Source organism: Cryptomeria japonica, chromosome 6 (genome assembly GCF_030272615.1).
Source record: "Cryptomeria japonica chromosome 6, Sugi_1.0, whole genome shotgun sequence".
Classification (NCBI taxonomy): Eukaryota; Viridiplantae; Streptophyta; class Pinopsida; order Cupressales; family Cupressaceae; genus Cryptomeria; species Cryptomeria japonica.
The window spans coordinates 267956446-267977173 of NC_081410.1; positions in this window are offsets into that span (position 1 = coordinate 267956446).

Here is a 20728-nt window from a genome sequence, read left to right on the forward strand (position 1 = left end):
GTCTAAGCACCTTAGGACTGATCCATCAAAATGTCTTTGAAAGAGGGTGTCACCAAGGATAGTGTAGTGGGTGGAATGGTGGATGAATGTCTATTACTAGGTTTTAGTGAGGTGTGGGGGGATGGTGTTGTCTCGTAATTATGTGAAGGTTTCTTGATACCAAGGGGAGTTGGGACCAACAAGGATACACACCATATTAGATTCAGGGACATCATATGTCAGAATTGGGAGTTGCTCAACTAATAACTCACACTTTTGATTATTTTTTGATATTTGCAGGAGGGATCCAATTGTATCCATAGCATCAATAAAATGATTGTTCATTCTAGGTATCTAATCAAACTGGATAAGAGGGAAATGTTTCTTGAGGTCTTCTACCATGCTGCGATAAGGAAGTAACCTGTCATATTTTGTTTGATACTCATCATTAACTTATTTTATGACAAGCTAGGAGACACCATAAAAATGTAACTTGGTTATCTTCCTTTGGATGGCTAGGCAGAGCCCAGTGATTAAGGCTTCATACTCCGTGATGTTGTTGGTGCATACAAAAGCAATCTTGTATGATTTTGGGATGCAATCTCCTTGAGGTGTCATGAGAAAGACACCTTCCCCCAATCCATTTTGAATACAAGAGCCATCAAATTACAATTTCCATTTTGAAGGTGTGGTGACAAATATAATGACATCATTAGGGAATTATGTGATAAGGGGGTGATCACCTTGAAGAGGAGTGTCAACTAACTGATATGTTATAACTTGTCCTTTGATTTATTTTTGGTCTATGTACTCAATGTTGAGTTCACTCAAAAGCATGACTCATTTAGTTGTGTGACTTGTGAGAGCAGCTTTGGATAGAAAATATTTAAGAGGATCAATATTTTCTATTAGCTTTGTTTTGTTGTTAAGCATATAGTGTCACAATTGCTATGTGCTAAAGAATAATGCAAGACAAGTTAATTATATAGGCTTATAATTGAGCTCATACCCTGCAAGTGTATGAATAATGTAGTAGATTGTGTTATCTTTTCCATGGTCGTCTATCTATTCTAGTAATGCTCCCAATGCTACTGTGGTTGCTAATATGTGCAAAAGAAGTTGTTGTCCTGGAATATGAGGCATAAAAACTAGAGGGGAGGTAAAGTATTCTTTCAATTTGTCAAAGGCCATTTGAAAAAGACAATCCCACTTGAATTTTGTATCTTTGTGTAGGAGATGTGTAAATGGGTGACATTTATCTACTAGCTATGCAATGAACCTACAGATAGACTGGAGTTTCCCTTGAAGGTTGTGAAGTTGTATGAGTGTCTTAGGAGGAGGCATTTCCATTATAGCTTTCACTTTTGTGGGATCCACCTCAATTCCTTTGTGAGAGACTAGAAACCCTATGATCTTTCTTGATGTAACCCCAAAGACACATTTCATAGGATTTTGATATTGAGGGTTCAAAGATATGGTGCAAGGGCACTTAGTTGTTCAAAATTTGATGTAATTTTGGGCTAAATGGATAGGGTATAGGCATAAACAAGCCATTTTTTAATGTAATAAGGTCCATGTGGACCACTTTTAATGTATTTGAGTCATTCTTAGGTCAGTAGGGGTGATTTAGAGGTTAAGTACAAAATGTTGTCAAAGTTGCATAGTGTTGACAAGCATCTTTAGATAATATCTTAGCATAAAGGGTTATAATGAGGTATTAATTTTAAAGGTAGTTAAGGATATTTTTAAAATGATTGGTGAACCTTTAAAAATCCTTGTATCATAGACTATGGGGGGTTGGTTCCTTTTGGGGAAGAAGAAGCAATAAAAAAATCTCTATTTTCTTGAAAATCTAGGTATAACAGTCTCGTTCTTTTTATTTTCACATGTGTGTATGGATATATAATTATGGGGTAGAGTTTGGGGATAAAATTAAATTTAATTATCTTCAATTTTATTTTTGTGGCATCAAATTTAATTAATATTTAAGGGAGTTATGGTCATTTTAATGAATGTAATTTTTAGATTTTTATAATAATAGTCCCGTTGTAGCATTTATTTCGAATTGGTATAGAAGATTTAAGGATCAAGACTAGATTTATTTGAAATAGGGGTGAACTAAATTTCATTTGGCATAATTTTCATGAGTTTTGGTTAAGTTTAGTGCAAGTTATAGCAATTTTTCTGAAAACTGCTTGTGTAAACCTAGGTTCAAGGGTTTGAGAGTGAAAAATGGACTTTTAAGCCTTTCCACACATTGTATCATGTTGTAACTTATTGTAATGGCTCAAAAATTTGTAAATTTTGTGTTTGAGGGTTCTTAGGAGAGGGTGAGACCATTTTATGATTTTATGGTGATGCCTTAGGTGCATTCTATGTCTTGTTTTGGTGAAAATTGATGCTTTCATGTAGGGTTTGGATGAAAGAACATTGTTACTGAGTGGATGAAGGTTTTTTAATAATTTTAAGACATATTTTGACATTTTTTAAGTATTGGGAAAGTGGTTTGAGATTTGGAGATAAGAGCTCCAATAAACCCTCATTGTAAGAAAGCCTAGAAGGCCTACAAGGTGAGATTGGTGTGTTGGGTGAATTTGTGAGGGTAACCACTTATTAAAGTTATGTATTTTGTTTATTTTAACCCTACCTAGGTTATTAAGTAAATAATTTGGTTTGAGGGAGTGTTTAGAGGGGAGGTGATTTGTAAAAGTGGCCTAATTGGGCCTAGTCTCAAAATGGGACAACCAATTTTAGACCCAGACTTTCCAGAACAACCCTACCTCATTTCAAGTTATGTTTTGTATCTTCCAAAAGGGTATCCCTACGGATAGACTAGAGTTTCCCTCAAAGGATGAAAATCTATCTGAGTGTCTTAGGAGGAGGTATTTCCATTACAACTTTTACTTTTACAGGATCTACCCCAATGCCTATGTGAGAGACTATAAACCCTAGGAGATTTCCTAATGTAACCCCAAAGACACATTTATTAGGCTTTAGGAACATCTTATATTTCTCGAGTATGTCAAATATTTTCCTTAGGATTGGAATATGATCATCTCTTGTTTTTTATTTACCTAGGAGATCATCTACATAGTCTTCCATTATTTTGTGCAAGAGGTCATGGAAGATAGTTGTCATTGCCCATTGATAGGTTCCTCCTATGTTCTTGAGTCGAAAGGGCATGACTTGATAAAAAAAATGTACCCCAAGGTGTTGTGAATGATTTCTTGTGTTGATCTTCTTCAACGATCTATATTTGATTGTATCTAGAAAAACCATCCATCAGGGGAAGAATCTCATGTCCGACCATGAGATCTATGATCATGTTTATATTTGGCAATGGAAAGTCATTCTTTGTTGAGATCTTTGAAGTCGGTACAAATTTTGATTCCCCCAGCAGGCTTACCAACAGGTACAATATTAGAAACCCACTGAAGATAATCAATGGGTTAGATAAAACCAACATCCAACATCTTTTATAACTCTGCTTTGACTAGGAGAGAAATCCGAGGATGCATCTTGCATAGATTTTGTTTGACTAGTTTGGCATCTGAGCGAACAACAAGATTATGCATTACCAAGTTGGGATCGAGGACTGACATATCAACATACGACCAAGCGAAATTGATTTTTATCTCATATAAAAAGCTCATAAAGTTTTATCTTTCTTGATATATTAGAGAATTTGCTATGAGTACATTCTTCGCAGTGTCTTTTGTACCCAAATTGATTGTTTCTATCTCCTTAATGAGTAAAGGTGATTTTTCCTAATGTGGGGGAACCATGGTAGGGAGGTCAAGTCCCTCATCTTCTAGCACCTGGTCTAGGTTTTCACTAGAAGATGTGTCCTTTATTTTTACTTTTTCTATGTCCAAAGGTGCTTCAGACAGGTTTTCACTAAGGGAATTCTGATTTTTATTTTCATTTTTATGACTAAGGGAGTTGACCTGGCTACCAAAGTAAGCCTCTGGATGAAGCTAAATTCCATTGATAGAAGTGTGTCTCTCAAGGTCTTGCATGCTCAGTAATGCCAATAGGGCATCATCATTAGCACAAATACCCAAGGAAGGTTATCGTCATTGTCCCTAGTCAATAAGTTCAGGGTACACAAGTTTAAGCTTGGATGGATTGGGAGGGGTGACATGGGTGATAGTGTTTACATGGGCATCATGAAATATATGGTCAAGGTATTCAAAAGGCATTTCATGAAATTACTCTTCATTGGAATCTTTGACTTCAGTAGGAAGATTTGGTTGTGCACTAGTGATAGTGATCTTAGGCATGGGGGGGGGGGGGGTAACCCAAGCCTATATTGTACAAAGTAAATTGGAGAGATGGGTGCTATTCTACCTCTTTCTTCTATTCCAAGACCATTTCCTTTGTAACCCATCTTATCTACCATGGAAGATGCCTTTAGATATATATGATTGGGGATGTTTTCTCACGCTTCATCTTCCTCCTGATACAACCAAGTGGTGACATCACTTTCCAAGCTTTCTTCATCAAGTGGGCCCCATGACTGAAAGGTAGTTATCTCACACTTCATGGTGGGTTTGTTTTTCTTATTGATTTATTTTTTCTTTCCATATGTCTTGGGAGAAAGCGGGAGTTGACCTACGTAGAGATAATTTTGAAGGGTATACTCTCCACAACCATTATCGATGATTTTAACCTTGACCTTAGGTTGAGATGAAGTGGAAGTGACATTTGAGGGATCAAATGGGGGTGGTAGAGCAAGTGAATTGAGCAGAAAATGGTAGGGGTGCTTCCCTTTAATAAGTTTGCAATATTGGAAGGGTTGTGGGTCAGCGTGAATGGTGACCTCTCTACCATTGAATGATAATTTAAGGCATTGGTGATAGGTGGATGGGACGGCTTGAAGGGAATGGATCCATGGATGGATGAGAAGGATGTTATATGGGAGGTAAAGGTCCAAGACCTGGCATGTTGTTTCCAAAATAGTAGGACCCACTTAAAGAGGCAGTGTGATTATACCTTTTGAAACCCTTTCTGCATCAGCATAGGCTTTGATTGTGATCTTTCCAGATGGGTCAAACAAGTCTTCAAAGATTCCCAACCATTCAACTTATATGTACACAAATTTAAACCAGATCCACCATCTATAAGGACTCACTTAACTTTATGTTTCTGCATAATAAATTCAATGTGGAGGGGCTTATTGTGAGAGGGGTCATCAATGGGTGCATCCTTGGATATGAAAACAAGATGGTGTTGTGCAGTAAGGTTTCCCATAAGGGCTTGGAATTGGGCTGCATTGATATTGTCGAGGGTGCACGACTCTAGGAGAACTTGTTCAAGGATCTCTTTATGGATGGCAGATGTTTTGAGGAGCCCAAGGATGGAGATATGTGCATGAGTTTTCCTGAGATGATCAAGGATATCATATCAGTGGGTGGATGACATGGGAGGTTGTGGGGGAGGGGCAGGATCTCCCTGGATGGTTACTCTTCCCCTATGAGTGGTCACATTGTAGTCATTCTAATAATTTGAAGGTGCAGGACCTTGAATGACTATTTTGGCTTGAGAAGAATGACTGGATGATTACAGAGGAGGGACACCTTGGATGGTAACCCTGGGTCTATGATAGGCGAGAGGAGGATCAACTCCTTGGATTGTGATGGTATTAACATAGGTATTAGTGGGTTCTATGTGACCTACCAAAGAGTCAAAGTTGGAGAAATAGTTAGTGTAGTCATAATTGATAGCATGAGATGATGAGGCCTTGTCTTTACCATGTTTAGGGAATGGGTCTTGGTACATTTTAAGTTTATCATTGGAGTTACCAGTTTTTGTGACATCAACCTCAATTTCACACTTGTCAATAACATCTTGGATGTAATTCTTGAGCTTCATACATTTTCATGAGTCATGACCATTGACAGAATGGTGGTTGCAATATTCGTTCTCATTATACCATCAGAGTTTGGGCTGATTTTGATCAAAAGGGCGTGTTATCAGAAAGATAATAGTGCTAGCCTTGACATTCTTTTGGAAAATAACCTCAATAGGCTCACCAAGTAGGGTGTATTCATGTTGGGACTGGTTGTTGGGGTAGGGAGGTTGACCTTGGATGGAGGGATTGTTGGGGAGTTGTGATTGATTGTGATGATTGTGTTATTTAAAGAAATTATTGGTGGTGGTGGGTTTAGATGGGGCGGAAATGGTTTGGACACATTTGGCATCAGTGACTCCATCATTGACTATGTTTTTGTTTCTAGACCAAAACTTTGGCTTATCATTATAAGAGGAAGAATTTTGACCTGATTTTTGATAGTGCTTTAAAGTTACTTCCTTTAAGAGAACATGTTCTAAGGCTAAAATTTTTTTGGAGACTTTGTCCAAGGAGGTCAAGCATTGGCAAGTCAATGGTTTAAACAACTTAGGTACCAAATTGTGTTGAAATAGCTCAATTTGATGTGGTTTTGGTATGTTCCAAGGGAACTTCTTGATGAGATGTCGCCACCTTTGAAGAAAGGTGGCAAAAGTTTCTCCAAGGCTTTGCTTTACATTGTATGGGTCTATCATGGAAGCATGATTCTCAATGTTGTAGGCATAGTGAGATACAAATTTTTCTACTAGGTCTAGGAATGATGTGATGGAGCCATGGGGTAGGGTAGAAAACCAAATGAGGGCATCCCCGCTAAGACTTTTTGGAAAAATACTTCTAAGGTAGACATCACTATAAGAGACCTCTTGACATAGGATGTGAAATTAATGGTTGTGGTCTCTAGGATCACCCTTGCCTTTATATTTTTCAAATTTAGGCATTTCAAATCTAGGTGGGTAGGGTGTGATAGAAATGGATGGGTGATATGGACAAGGAAATATTAAATCAAATGTGTAGGGTCTCTTATTTGTCAGACTCTTAAATTTATTGATAATGTCCTTCATGTCCTGAATTTACTTTATGAGATTGGGTTGTTGATTAGGGGCATGAGGGACATAATGACCCATGTTAGGTATAGGTATTTGATGAGATGAAAATGACATACCACCACTACCAATGTATTGATATGAGGAAAAAAAAGGTTGTGATGTGACTCACGGATAGTGCTAATGGGAGGAAAATGTGTGTTGTTATAACTGATGGAATTATAGAGACGGGCATTCGACCTAGGAGGTTGGGACATGGTTGGATTGGATGCACTTTGAGGTATGAAAATTGGAGGTATGGAAACCATTGGTGTGGATGTCATAGGTGGTGGATGGAGGATGATGTCAATGAAAACTTGATCTATGAGGTCCCCTTATGGAGCTCTGTCAAGGATAGACCAGTAAAATATTGGGAGAAGACGTGCCCCTTGAGTGATGGGATGAGATATAAGCCCATTAGCATTATGTTTGAAAAAATTCTCTCATGTCTTAATTGTAAGGATCGGCAAGAAAGGTCAGGTTGATCAGCAAGTTGTTCCTCTTGTTGGGCATCTTGATCGAAGAGGTGACTATTCTTGAGTATCTCATTGCCCTCGGTGGCCATTTTTTATTTTTGTGAGTGAGTCAAGACCATACATGGGTAACCTTTGTAGGATGATTTAAAAGAAATGCTGGTGAGAGGACTTGGAAATTTTTTTATTTGATGTGAATGGATTTGGATGGTCCTTGGATTAGGATGTGAGGATTTTATTGGGATTACACCTTAGTCTTTGGATTAGGATTTGGGTGAGGAATTTATTATGTTAACCATAAGCTAGGTGACAACCAAGCTAGGTAAAAATTTAGACCTTGTGATAATGATCAAGTATTCTCCTACTTAGGCTAGACTAAAGTCCCTAAGAAAAATAAGACAAAGGATAAGGGTTTGGATCAACCCACAATGATTAGACAAAGGTACTTGGGGGAGGTTCTTTCCCAAGAATAAAATCCAATTGATTGATTGATTAAGGATAAAGGTCTAAATCAAACTTTGACAAGGGATTAACCTTAGAATGAGGTTGATTGATTGATTGATTTTGGATGGTTTGATTGATTAAATTAAGGATTGAAGTTGATTTGGTTGAACAATGTGCTAAGTCCTTAGAGGTTGATTTATGAGGATGATAATGATTATGAAAGAGAAGGGATGATTGAAGAGTGAGAAATGTGATGAAAAAAAATGTTAGTCTAGATGGATGAAGACTCAACATGTGATTGGTTGAGAAGGCAAATAAGGCAAGTTGATTTGACCACCACTATTGAGAAATTGTGAAATTCCTAACCTTTGTTGAAATTCACATTCTCTTAAAGACTCTTCCTCAAACTCATTGTTGTGACCATGGATATAATTGTGGAAGCGATGTAAAAAGGTTCTATGTTTCAACAAGAGCTTGTGATTGATATATGGGAACTTGTTATGCTTGAGGAATTTTTTCAAACTAGGATTCTTCTTCTTGACTTGAGGGTGGATTGACCTTTTGGGATGTTTGGTTAACTTGGGCATGAAGGGAATCATTAGATTTTGATAGAAAGTTGGTCAAAGTGGAAAAGTGCTTGGAAAATGGAAAAATGTTTGGGAAAAGTGTGATTGTCAACTACTCTTGGCAAGAGAAAATAGACAAAACATACACATTGGCCAAGGGAAATGCTTGATAAGAAGTGTGAAAGTGATGGGGGGCTAGATTAGCCCAAACAAATTTTACTGGTTTTTGATAAAATGAAGACACACTTCAAACATACAACTTAGGTTGGAAAGTGAAAACCATTCAATAGGATTCTAATACAAGAGATACCTCAAACAAGAGGACAAATATTTATTTTGGTAGCACTGGCTCCCCCTTACAATGCACATGAGAGGTAACTGAGAGGTAACTATTATATGAGGAATTCTTGTCTCATCTTGAGTGGGTACATGAGAGGTAACTTCGAGGTATGATCCACATCCCCTGCACTATGAATGTGGGATTTGGGCTACTACAACAAGGTTCTTAGTGTAATTTATGAGGGATCATCAATCCAATGACAAATTCTCAAAGCAAGCCACTTATGGCTCTAACTGAGCTTATCGATGTAGAGGGGGCCTCCACATACGTCGAATTCACTCAACACTTCAGCTACCTGATCAACATATTTATATAGCGTCTAAAAAAACCTACTTGAGATCACATGAGGAGAGTCGATATCCCCAGCATGTCCTAATTTGAACTATCCATGTGAGGTTATAAAATACCCAGTCAAGAATATCCTCGTCTACAAACAGAAAAATTACGTGTTTTCAATTGCCTTTCTCATCACCCAAGTTACATGAAGGCGAGGGGAGAAGATAATAGATGTGATGGTGGGTTCACCCTACATAAGCACAAATGCACAAAACATAGAATACATTTATTCTTTTTAGTTCCACAAATAAAGATTATCTAATCTAAAAATGAAAGAAGAGAAACTAAGATTAGTGGAAAAAAGAGTCAGAGGGGCTGCACAAAACTAGTTAGTAGTTTAAAAATTAGCATTAGAAAGATGAGAAATACCTGCACAAACTCTAACTTGATATTGGGATATGTGCAGAATATGTTGACATGATGATATTGTGTTGTCATCGATGTCAATATGCTGAAAGAATGAACCGGTAATATGTTGAAGAGTGAACCGGTAATATGTTGAAGAGTGAACAGGTTTATTGAAGTTAAACTACTAGCAAAGTGAACCGGTATAACGTTGAGAACCGGTATATGTGAAAAAGGTGAAGCGGTATGTTTGTCCAAGTTAACCAGTATATGGAATGTTTTCTATCAAGGTTTAATATGGTATGACTACCGGTTGGTAGTCTCAGCTTCAGGGTTTCTGGTTTAAGTGTTTTGAGCCTGTGTGATTCAACTGATGGCATTGTGTGATGAGTTAGCATTGTAATGGAGATCAGATCATGTTACCATGTCAGCCTCATGAATGTGAAGGATCTTGCATGAAGGAGATTGATCCTCTCTACCTTGGGAATGTGCGAAGTCTCTTTAAATGGTGGAGAACGCGTGATGGGTTATCACCTCCAAGAAGTGGTGATGAATAAATGATGGAGAATATCTTGAGATCTATTCAAGACTGTTGTATTCAAATGCAATGTGTTCAATGGTCAGGATTGAACTAACTAAATTGCTCAACCTAAATGTTTAGGGTTTAGGGTTTATGTTACCGACCTATCTATTTCCTATAAGGTCTATGTTGTGTTTCATGTTGAAGTTGTTGGCAAATGTTGTGTGTGTATCTAAGTTCAAAGATACGTGATTCTTGCCAAACTAGATAAGAGGGTTGATACCTATAGAGTGTGTATGCAGAAGAAAGGAACTAAAGCGGGTCTGCATTAGCATTGAGTGCTATTACCAAATCATTGTAATACTTGTTGATCTCTAATCACTTCAATAGTTGGAAAATCCCTTAACAGGGTAGCTTTAACTAGCTTGCTGTAAATCCTTTAACAAGGTGACTCAAAGCCATTCAGTTCATAAAATCCTCTAACAAGGTAACCTTTAACAGGGTTTAACCCTTAACTAGGTATTCTAGCCATCCCTTAACCGGGTGACCCCTAATAGGATCGGTTCCTAACAGAACCTGTTGTAACAATCTTTAACCAGACTAGGCTTCTAACAAAGTGGAATTCTAAAGAGTTCAAAAACAACTTGTGGGTATTCATCCCCACCGTGGTTTTTCCTAGTTGGGTTTCCATGTGAAAAATATGTGTGTTATATGTGATGTCTTTTTCATGTGATGCTTTGTTGATTTCTGTCAAGAGGTGAATCATGTTGATCTAGCAAGTTATTATATTTCTGGTGATAGATTACCTATTTATGCACAAGGATAATGTGGAAATGAGGGTATAGGTTGTGTGGTAAGATAAGTGTTTCTGGTTTATATCTTTCATAGTCTCATTGTGCTTAACCGTTAGTAGTTTGGTTTATGACCGGTGTTAGTGATTGCCAGTCAGGTTCACTATTTGCAGTCAAACCGGTTCAGGAAAAGTTTTTGTACCTGTACTAATTCACCCCCCCTCTCAGTACCAGTTTGGTGCTCACTATTCATCATTGTGTTATCAATTGGTATTAGAGAATCCTCTAGGTCCTCTGTGTTGTAAGCTTAACCGCTTGAGGGAAAGATCCTATTGTAATGATGAAGAGGGAAGGTCCAAAGTTCAATAGAGATAACTTTAAAATATGGAAGGATAGAATGTTTATGTTATCCCTATCGGTACTCTCACTGATGACCAAAAGAGAGAGATTCAGGAGAATGGGCAAGTCATGGAAGCCCTAATCAGTAGTTTATCTGACATTGAGTTTATTGATGTTTAGGACAAAGAGAATCCCAAAGAAGTATGGGATACTCTTGAGAACATCTATGGCGGTGATGAGAATGTGAAACAAGCTAAGGAAGAAAGCCTTAGAGGAAAATTTGAAGACATGCAGATGGTTGAAGAAGAGACCATTCAACAATATGGAATAAGAATCCAAATTGTTGTTGGAGATATCAAGAGTGCGGGTGGTAAAATGGAAGATTCCACTGTTGTTAGAAAAGTTTTGAGATCCTTATTACTAGTTTATGCAATAAGGGTTGCTGCTATTCAAGATTTGAGGTCAATAGACAAGACTAAGGTGTCCCTAGAATCCATCATCCAAAGTTGATAGCCTATGAGCTAAATAGTTTTGATGGCAGTGTTCAAAAGACTGAATCAGCCTTTAGAGCATATGTTGCACAATCTAGAAAAGGCAAAGAAGCTAGTACTAGTGGCGAACCAAGACAGAGTAGAGAAATGGATGATGAGGAGATCCTGATGGAATTTGAAGCTCTTCTTGCCAAGAGACTTACTAAGGGAACCGGTAAATACAAAGGTAAGCTTCCTTTGAAATGCTTCTCTTGTAACCGGATAGGACACATTGTTGTAAACTATCCTAATGGTGATAGCAAGGACAAACCGAAAAAGTTCAAGAAGTTCAAAGGAGGAAACCGAAGAAACTATTTTGTAACAGTTGATGAAGGTGTTACTAATGAGGCATCAGAAGATGAAGAAAATGAAGATATTGTGTTTGTAGTAGTCAAGGAAGATGTGTTAGACAAGAAGGCTCTTGTCTCCCGCTTTGATAATTCCAATGAGTGGATTATTGATAGTGGTTGTTCTCACTATATGACTGGTGATCGGAGTAAGTTTCTTTCTCTGGAAGAGTATGATGGTGGTGTTGTTCATTTTGGTAATGATGCACCATGTATGGTCAAAGGCAGAGGGTCCATCTATCTAAATGGAAAGAGCAGTGCTGACAATGTGTATTGGGTGGAAGGTCTCAGACACAACCTATTGAGTGTTTCCCATCTGAATGACAGTGGACTCACTCTGGAATTCAAAAATAGAGTGTGCAAAATCAAAGGAAAAAATGGTGAATTGATGGCCACCGGTATGCAGACCAAAGGTAACCTATTTCAGCTGAATGAAAATATAAGTACATGTCTTATGGCTAAGTTTGATGATAGCTAGATATGGCATAGGAGACTCTACCATGTAAACTTTGATAACATTGTGAAGGCCAGTAAGATCAAGGTAGTTAGAGGACTGTCGATGTTGAGAAAACCAGAAAATCCTCTGTGCAAAGAGTGTCAACTAGGGAAAATGTCTTCCTCAACCTTCATAGGTGAATCTTTCACTGCAGACAATTTACTTGATCTTGTGCATACTGATTTGTGTGGTCCTATGAAAACTAGGAGTGTGTAGGGAGAAAGGTATTTTATGATTCTTATAGATGATTGCTCAAGAATGATGTGGGTCACATTCTTGAAGGATAAGTCTAAAGCATTTGGAAAGTTCAAAGCTTTCAGAGCACTGGTAGACAAGGAAAGCAGTAGAAGAATCAAATGCCTTAGAATTGATCAAGGAGGAGAATTCACTTCCAGTGAATTCAACAAATATTGTGAAGAGAATGGCATCAAGAGGCAATTGTCTACCCCCTGGACTCCACAACAGAATGGCTTAGCAGAGAGGAACAACCAAACTATGGTTGAAGTGGCTAGAACCATGTTAATCCAAGGAAAGGTTGCTCACACCTTTTGGAGAGAAGCGGTGAGCACTGCAGTCTACATAATGAACCAGGTACTCATCAAGAAAGGAAAGTATAAGACTCCTTATGAGTACTGGACCGGTAAGAAACTAGTGGTAAGCTACTTCAGAGTGTTTGGTAGTAAATGTTATATCAAGAGGAGTGAACATCAGAGAAAGTTTGATGCTAATTGTGATGAGTGAATATTCCTAGGGTATTCCACAAAGAGAAAAGCTCTCAAATGTTTCAACAATAGGACTCAGAGAATTGTTGAAAGAATCAATGTTAGGGTTGATGAAAACTCTTAGATGTTAGGGTTCCCACAGATACTGAGAGGGGGGGGTGAATCAGTATCTGACCGGTAATGAAAATTTCTTAAAACTGAATATGCAGAATATAAAGTAACAGTATACCGGTATGCAAGAATTAATGCAAATAACAGAATCAAAAGCATCCACATGAAAAGAACACCATAACACAAGATTTTTAATGAGGAAACCCGGTGTGGGAAAAACCTCGGTGGGATTTGTGACCCACAATATTCACTTACTGGCCAATAAGAGAATATTACTTACAATAGGGGCCTGCACATGCAGGAAGGCCAACTGCCTAGAGCTCATTGCTCAATAAGAAGTCACACTGACTTACAATGAGGATTTACATAGATCCAATATTCTGTACTACTTTACAATAGCATCTTCAATGCCAGATTCAGTACTGGTTCTTGCTCTGTTCTTTACATATACCCTTGACCTACAATTTGCACATTAGGTCTGCCTTATAATTTATTTATTGCATTCTATCCATGTCCTACAAATGACTACAATGATCTCTTTTATATACAAGAGTCATTTTACAATTTGCCAAGTCGGCTTACAATAATAAACAAAATATTACATATCAAAAATCCTGTCGGCCTCTATGCCGGTATACATATTTCCTTCTGTGTCGGTGTACATCTTCTGTGTCGGTGTCGGTGTAGATTGATCTTCTAATGCTGGTGCACTATCTTGCCTGTGTTATACTTTGTCGATATAATATCTTGCCGGTGCCATAGGATTGCAAGGTTGCCTGTATAATGCTTTGTCGATATAATGTCTTGCTGGTGCCATAGGATTGCAAGGTTGCCTGTATAATGCTTTGCCGGTATAATGTCTTGCTGGTGCCATAGGATTGCAAGGTTGCCATCAATGACAAAACCTTCAATCACACACAATGTCTCATTGGAGTGTCCATATGCCAACAATCTCCCCCTTTGGCATTGATGGCAACACTCATGAGAAATTTCAAAAAGATATCCAAAAATGTGTATACCAAAAATGTTACCAAAAATATGAGAGCTCCCCCTAAGCATGTGATCCCTGTGTTTTTAATTTTCTCATCTACTACTCCCCCTTTGGCATCAATGACAAAGGTTAGTAGATTTTGTAGATGTACCAATTCATAACCTCAACCTTGTAGTTGGGTAGTTATTATCTGAAGAATATCTCCCAAAATTAAGTTTATACCATCCATAAACTTCTTGCTCTCCTTTATTGCTATCTCAGTTCTGTATATTGTACCGGTGAGATGCTGCAAGTGCTCTACCGGTGTTCTGCTACCCTGTGTTAGTGCCTTTGAGATTTCCTTATACAGAGATGCTAAATAGTCCAATCTTGGACTTAGTTTAGATCTCAAAAAATTTGCCTTGTTTATTATTTTCTCTTTTCCTCTCTCTAATTTGAGCAGTTCTTCCTCAAAATTTGTTATCTTTTCCTCAAAAACTGATAATGTATCGGGTGAGTTAACAAAATTATCAGCAAGTTTATTGATCTCTTCCTGTACCTTGCTCATCTTTTTGTCTACATCCGTGGTCAAAAAGTTTATCTTACAGGTGTCTTTATACAGAGTTTTGTACTCTTTCAACAAATTGCACAGTTCCGGTAGAAGTGTGTCAAATTCCCTATTACACTTCTTTATTCCTTCCTCAAAGAATTTATGTTTCTCTTTTTCTATACTTTCCTTTACAGTTTCTACCTTTGTTTGCTCAAAATTTCCAGAAATATATTTACAATGTGTATCCAACTGGCCTAAAGAATCTTCGTTGGCTATATTACAATTGGGAGCTATTAATTTCAAAACTGGAATTGAATCATCTATCGCTTTATAGGCTTGTGAGCTATAATCAGTTATTTTCTTGATAGATTCAAGCAATACCTCTATTACATTTGATGGTGACCCAATAAACTGAGTGCCGGTGGAGGTGGCCATGCTGGTATTAACCTCTGGTAGGTCTGTTTGTGTCTCCATCTCTTTAAGCATAGTTTTTCCTACATCATTTCTTACCGGTGGAGTCTGTTCTGGTGGTTGCTCTATTTGTGTTCCAGAATCCATCTTTTTCTCTGAATCTGCTGCCGGTTACTCTTTGTTATCAGATTTATCTGTGGTATCCTTATCTACCACTATGTTGATTTTTTGAGTATCAACATTCACAGTATATAGAACTTCAGGATTAGGATTATTATCCTCTGTGTCCATGCTCTCAGCTGCCGGTTGATTTTCTGCAGTTGTTTTTACCGGTGGAGTATTTAAAGGAGGTGGGGGTAAGTTGTCTCTAATCTTGATACTTAGCGGTCCACCAACTTTACCTTTCCCTTTATCCTTTTGATATACCAGAATGGGCTTGGGATTCATATATTCTTCTTGTTTTTCTTTTTCAACCAAGAATCTATCCCAACCATCTTCTGTTTCGGTTGAAACTTTAGTAACTCTACCTGCCATTAATGATATTTGCCAGTTTGCAGTGGAAAAGACTGTCCGGTTGGCCTGAGCTATCAAATCATCAATTTCCTTAGGTGAGTTGACCGAGTATACTGCAAGTAATTTTTCTATTTTAATTTTCTTATCTAACACAATTATTCGTTGCCTTTTGGCCTCAAGTCTTTTATATAATTCATCAAGAATTTCATTTAGGACTTGCATCAAAAAAAATTTATACATGTCCATGTGTAGTATAACGCTTTCCTCAACTTGTCCTTTCTCATCATCTGATAGGGTGTCATAGATTTTCCCTATGTTTTTCAATTTACGTTCCTCTATGATTTCATTCAGCAATATATCAAAAGGGGCCAAGTCAGTGTTTGTCTTCTTCTTCCTTTTGGGGGTCAACTTTTTCTTAGGTGTGGCTTTCTTGACTGGAGACCTTACAGCTTGTTGCTTTTGTCTTGTCCTTCTAGGTGAAGGAGTGGATACTGGTGAGGGGTCTCTTTTCGTAACAACTCTTTTGAAAGTTGCTGGCATATCTCCTTCTAAGGAGGTATCTACCAGTGATAGATGAGTTTCAGGCTATTGGGCTGCCAACTCTTCTTCTGTTATGCCAGTTTTCTTTAATACATCATCTTTTAAGGCTTTTGCTTGTCTGGTTCCTTTCCTCACAAATGCCTCAACTTTCTTTACTCTCCTTTTAGATTGAATTTGACTTTCGATGTGCTCAGCACTACCAAATACTTCTTCCTTTGGTTCATTGGGGGCTTCTAGAAGTGCTTTGGCATAAGTTTCCACTATGTGGTGATCTGTTTCATACCCCATCTCTGTAACCTAGATTGTTCTTGGGATGACTGCTTCCATCCAGATCTCATCCTTTTTGATTACAAAACATATATCATCCTTATATTTGTTGACAATTTCCTGTGATAGTCTAATCCTCTTATTCATTCTGACCTTTAGTGCTTGAAAATACTCATGGATATTCTTTTCTTTGTTTTAACCCATGTTGTTGAATAAGTCAGACAATTGTTTTCCTAGTGGTATGTCAAATCCAAAATCCTTGTTGCCTATACCGGGAGCCTGTTTGGTTATAAGTAGCATTAAGAATACAAGTAAATTTCCAAATCTAAAGGTTCCTTTCTTATCCTTCTTAATTTTTGCCAAATTGTCAATTAACTCATCTTTTAACCATTCACAGATATCAATTTTCACATTATCCTTAACCATGTCATAAGCACTCTTTATGCATAAACTGGAAACAGAGTTAAGCCTATTTGCATGAGTTGCTTTGTAACCTAGAATCATGCTAACAAATATAACATTTGTATCGGTCACATCATTAACCCTCAATGATCACTTGTCGGATGTTGCACCAGTTAAGTTTGTTACTAGGTCATTGGAGACCTTCTTGGTTTTGTCGGGTCTGGTACCGGTGGAAGGTATCCCTGTTATTGCTTTCACAGCTACCTTGGTAATTTTATGCATTGAGTCAAGCCAAAAGAATGAGCCATGTAACCTGCTAAGAAGTATCCTAACCACTTCCTTGGGAAATTCAGGAATGCAAAGGATTTCAGTGAATCCTAGGGTTTCAACAATTTTATGTTTAGGTTTCACATTTCCGGCATTGTCACATATGACAGATTTATACATGTCTTTGATTTCTTTATCACCTAATTCCTCTATGTTGCAATGAATATACATTCTAGAGTCTTTTGTATAAACAACACCCTTTGGAATTTGGGAAAATGCACCTGTGTTGTCATCTTTCTTAGCTACCTCGGGAACTAGCTGAAACATGGGCCTAGGTCATTTTATAACCTTGACTACTATACGGTTTGCTATGAATTTAGGTGCAGAGGAGGATGCCATGATGATAAATACCTTTTTCTGCCTTTGGATGGATTGATTGCTAAAGTGCTTTGCCTCTTTGCTCGGAATGCCTTAGCTCAGAAATCTTCGCGCTCTCTGAAAGTTTGAATTCACGGTGAAATGAAATGGAGCCAAAAACCTTATTTTATAAAGTCTTTTCTGTCACCTACCACATTAATTGTTTGCCGGTAATGTATTAACTCAACTTTATTTGCCGGTAATGAAGGATTTTCAACTTCTTTTCTCTAACCGAGGGAATAATAGCACATGTGTCATTAAATTGTCAAACCCTCAAGATAATTTTCTTCAGTTTGATGAAGAACATCCTGTCGGTGGAGCATTGCTCTGTCCTGCCGGTGGAGCATCATATTGTCCTGCCGGTGAAGCATTTGTTGATTCTACCGGTGGAGGAGTAACCCCAATATTTAGATCACCTTTTCTAATCCATTGCTTTGAAAATTCTTGTTTGACCTCTTCAACCTTTTCTCTACCTTTCAAGCTAGTACTTTTATTATCTACCGGTGTACCTTTACTTCTACAGAATTTAGCAATATGACCAATCTTGTTACATGCATAACATGTTACATTATTTTTCTGAATAGCTTTCCCATAACCTATGTCGGTTTGTGTTCTGCATTTATTTGATAAATGACCAAATCTTCAACAAACATAACATCTTACATTCATTCTGCAATTTTCAGAGTTATGACCAATTTTGTTGCATTTGGTGCATTGACTGGTGGGAGGATTGATGCTCTGATAATTCCTAGATCTACATTCATTTTTCCTATGACCATATTTATTATAGTTAAAGGATTTTCCATTGAATTTGTAAGTATTAGAGGGTCTTACCAGTTTGCTTTGATCCTGGGTATTTACAGTACCGGAGCTTTCTCCAACTTCAAATCCAACTCCAGAAGTGTCACCTTTGGGTTTTTGATTCTTCAATAAGGTACCAAGTTCTTCTAAGCTTTTCTTGAATTTTTCTTTGTGTTGATTTGTAGTTTCCAATTCCCTTTCCAAGATCTCTTTTTGTCTCATTAGTTCATTTGAGTCATTTTGAGTATGCATCAGATCTGTCTTCAACATATCATTTTCATAGCTAAGTCTTGTGTTCTCATTTGCTGCATCACTTAGTCTTCTGGTCAATTCTTCTTCATTCTTCTTTCTGTCCTCAATCTCTTTGCAGAATCTCATAGTCATATCCTGCATTTCATTTTTTGTTGTCATGATCTCTTGTTTCAATTTGCTTATCATATCATTTAGTGATTCCTTTTCATCATTTTCATTTTGCAATTTTTCACAAAGTTCTCTTCTCTTGTTTCTTGCAACAGTAAGATTTTCTTGAAGTGCCTGAATAATGTCCTGAGCTGCTTTTAAATCATCTTCTAATTTGATATTTTTCAACTTCTCTGCATCATAGTCAATAAGAGCTCCTTCAAGTTGCTTCATTAGATTTTCCATCTTTACTGGTGTCAAGATCTTCCTCAAGCTGTTAGGCTTCTGAAAATAGAGGACCAAGCTTTGATACCAATTGTTAGGGTTCCCATAGATATTAAGAGGGGGGGGGGGGGTGAATCAATATCTAACCGGTAATGAAAATTTCTTAAAACTGAATATGCAGAATATAAAGTAACAGTATATCGGTATGCAAGAATTAATGCAAATAACAGAATCAAAAGCATCCACATGAAAAGAACACCATAACACAAGATTTTTAATGAGGAAACCCGGTGTGGGAAAAAACTTGGTAGGATTTGTGACCCACAATATTCACTTACTGGCCAATAAGAGAATATTACTTACAATAGGGGCCTACACATGCAGGAAGGCCAACTGCCTAGAGCTCACTGCTCAATAAGAAGTCACACTGACTTACAATGAGGATTTACATAGATCAAATATCTTGTATTGCTTTACAATCGCATCTTCAATTCTAGATTCAGTACCAGTTCTTGCTCTGTTCTTTACATATACCCTTGACCTACAATTCGTACATTAGGTCTGCCTTATAATTTATTTATTGCATTCTATCCATGTCCTACAAATGACTACAATGATCTCTTTTATATACAAGAGTCATTTTACAATTTTCCAAGTCGGCTTACAATAATAAACAAAATATTACATATCAAAAATCCTGTCAGCCTCTGTGCCAGTATACATATTTCCTTCTGTGCCGGTGTACATCTTTTGTGCCGGTGCCAGTGTAGATTGATCTTCTAATGCTGGTGCACTATCTTGCCTATGTTATACTTTGCCGGTATAATATCTTGCCGGTGCCATAGGATTACAAGGTTGCCTGTATAATGCTTTGTCAGTATAATGTCTTGTTGGTGCCATAGGATTGCAAGGTTGCCTATATAATGCTTTGCCAGTATAATGTCTTGCCAGTGCCATAGGATTGCAAGGTTGCAATCAATGACAAAACCTTCAATCACACACAATGTCTCATTGGAGTGTCAATATGCCAACATGAGAAACCTGAGGAAACTGGTAGAGAGAATGTAGGATATGAACCGGTAGTAACCTTCTGGGAACCGATTGCAAATCGGCCCAGTACCAGTAATTGTGCTCCTACACTGGTGGATGCTGATGCTGATGAAGATGAGGTTAAAGAAGAAAAGAAAGAGGAATCTATTAAGAATATACCTAGGTATGTAAAACTCAATCATGATCCAAAGCAGATCATAGGAGACAAAGATGCAGGAATTCTTACAAGAAGAAAGGTCAGAGAAAACACATGCATGATCTCTGAATTTGAGCCTAAATCATTCAAAGAGGCACATAAAGATGAAGACTGGATCAAGGCAATGGAAGAGGAACTTGATCAAATAGAGAAGAATGGTACATGGTCTTTGGTACCCATACCAGAGCATAAAAATGTTATTGGAACCAAATGATTCTTTAGAAATAAACTGAATGAGGATGGCACAGTGGTAAGGAACAAATCCAGACTAGTATGTAAAGGATATGGCCAAGAAGAAGGAGAAGACTATGGAGAAACCTTTTCTCCAGTAGAAAGATTGGAAGGAGTTCGTATGCTTCTTGCATATGCAGCTTTTAAAGGATTCAAGGTATACCAAATGGATGTAAAATCTGCATTTCTAAATGAAATATTTGAAGAGGTGTATATA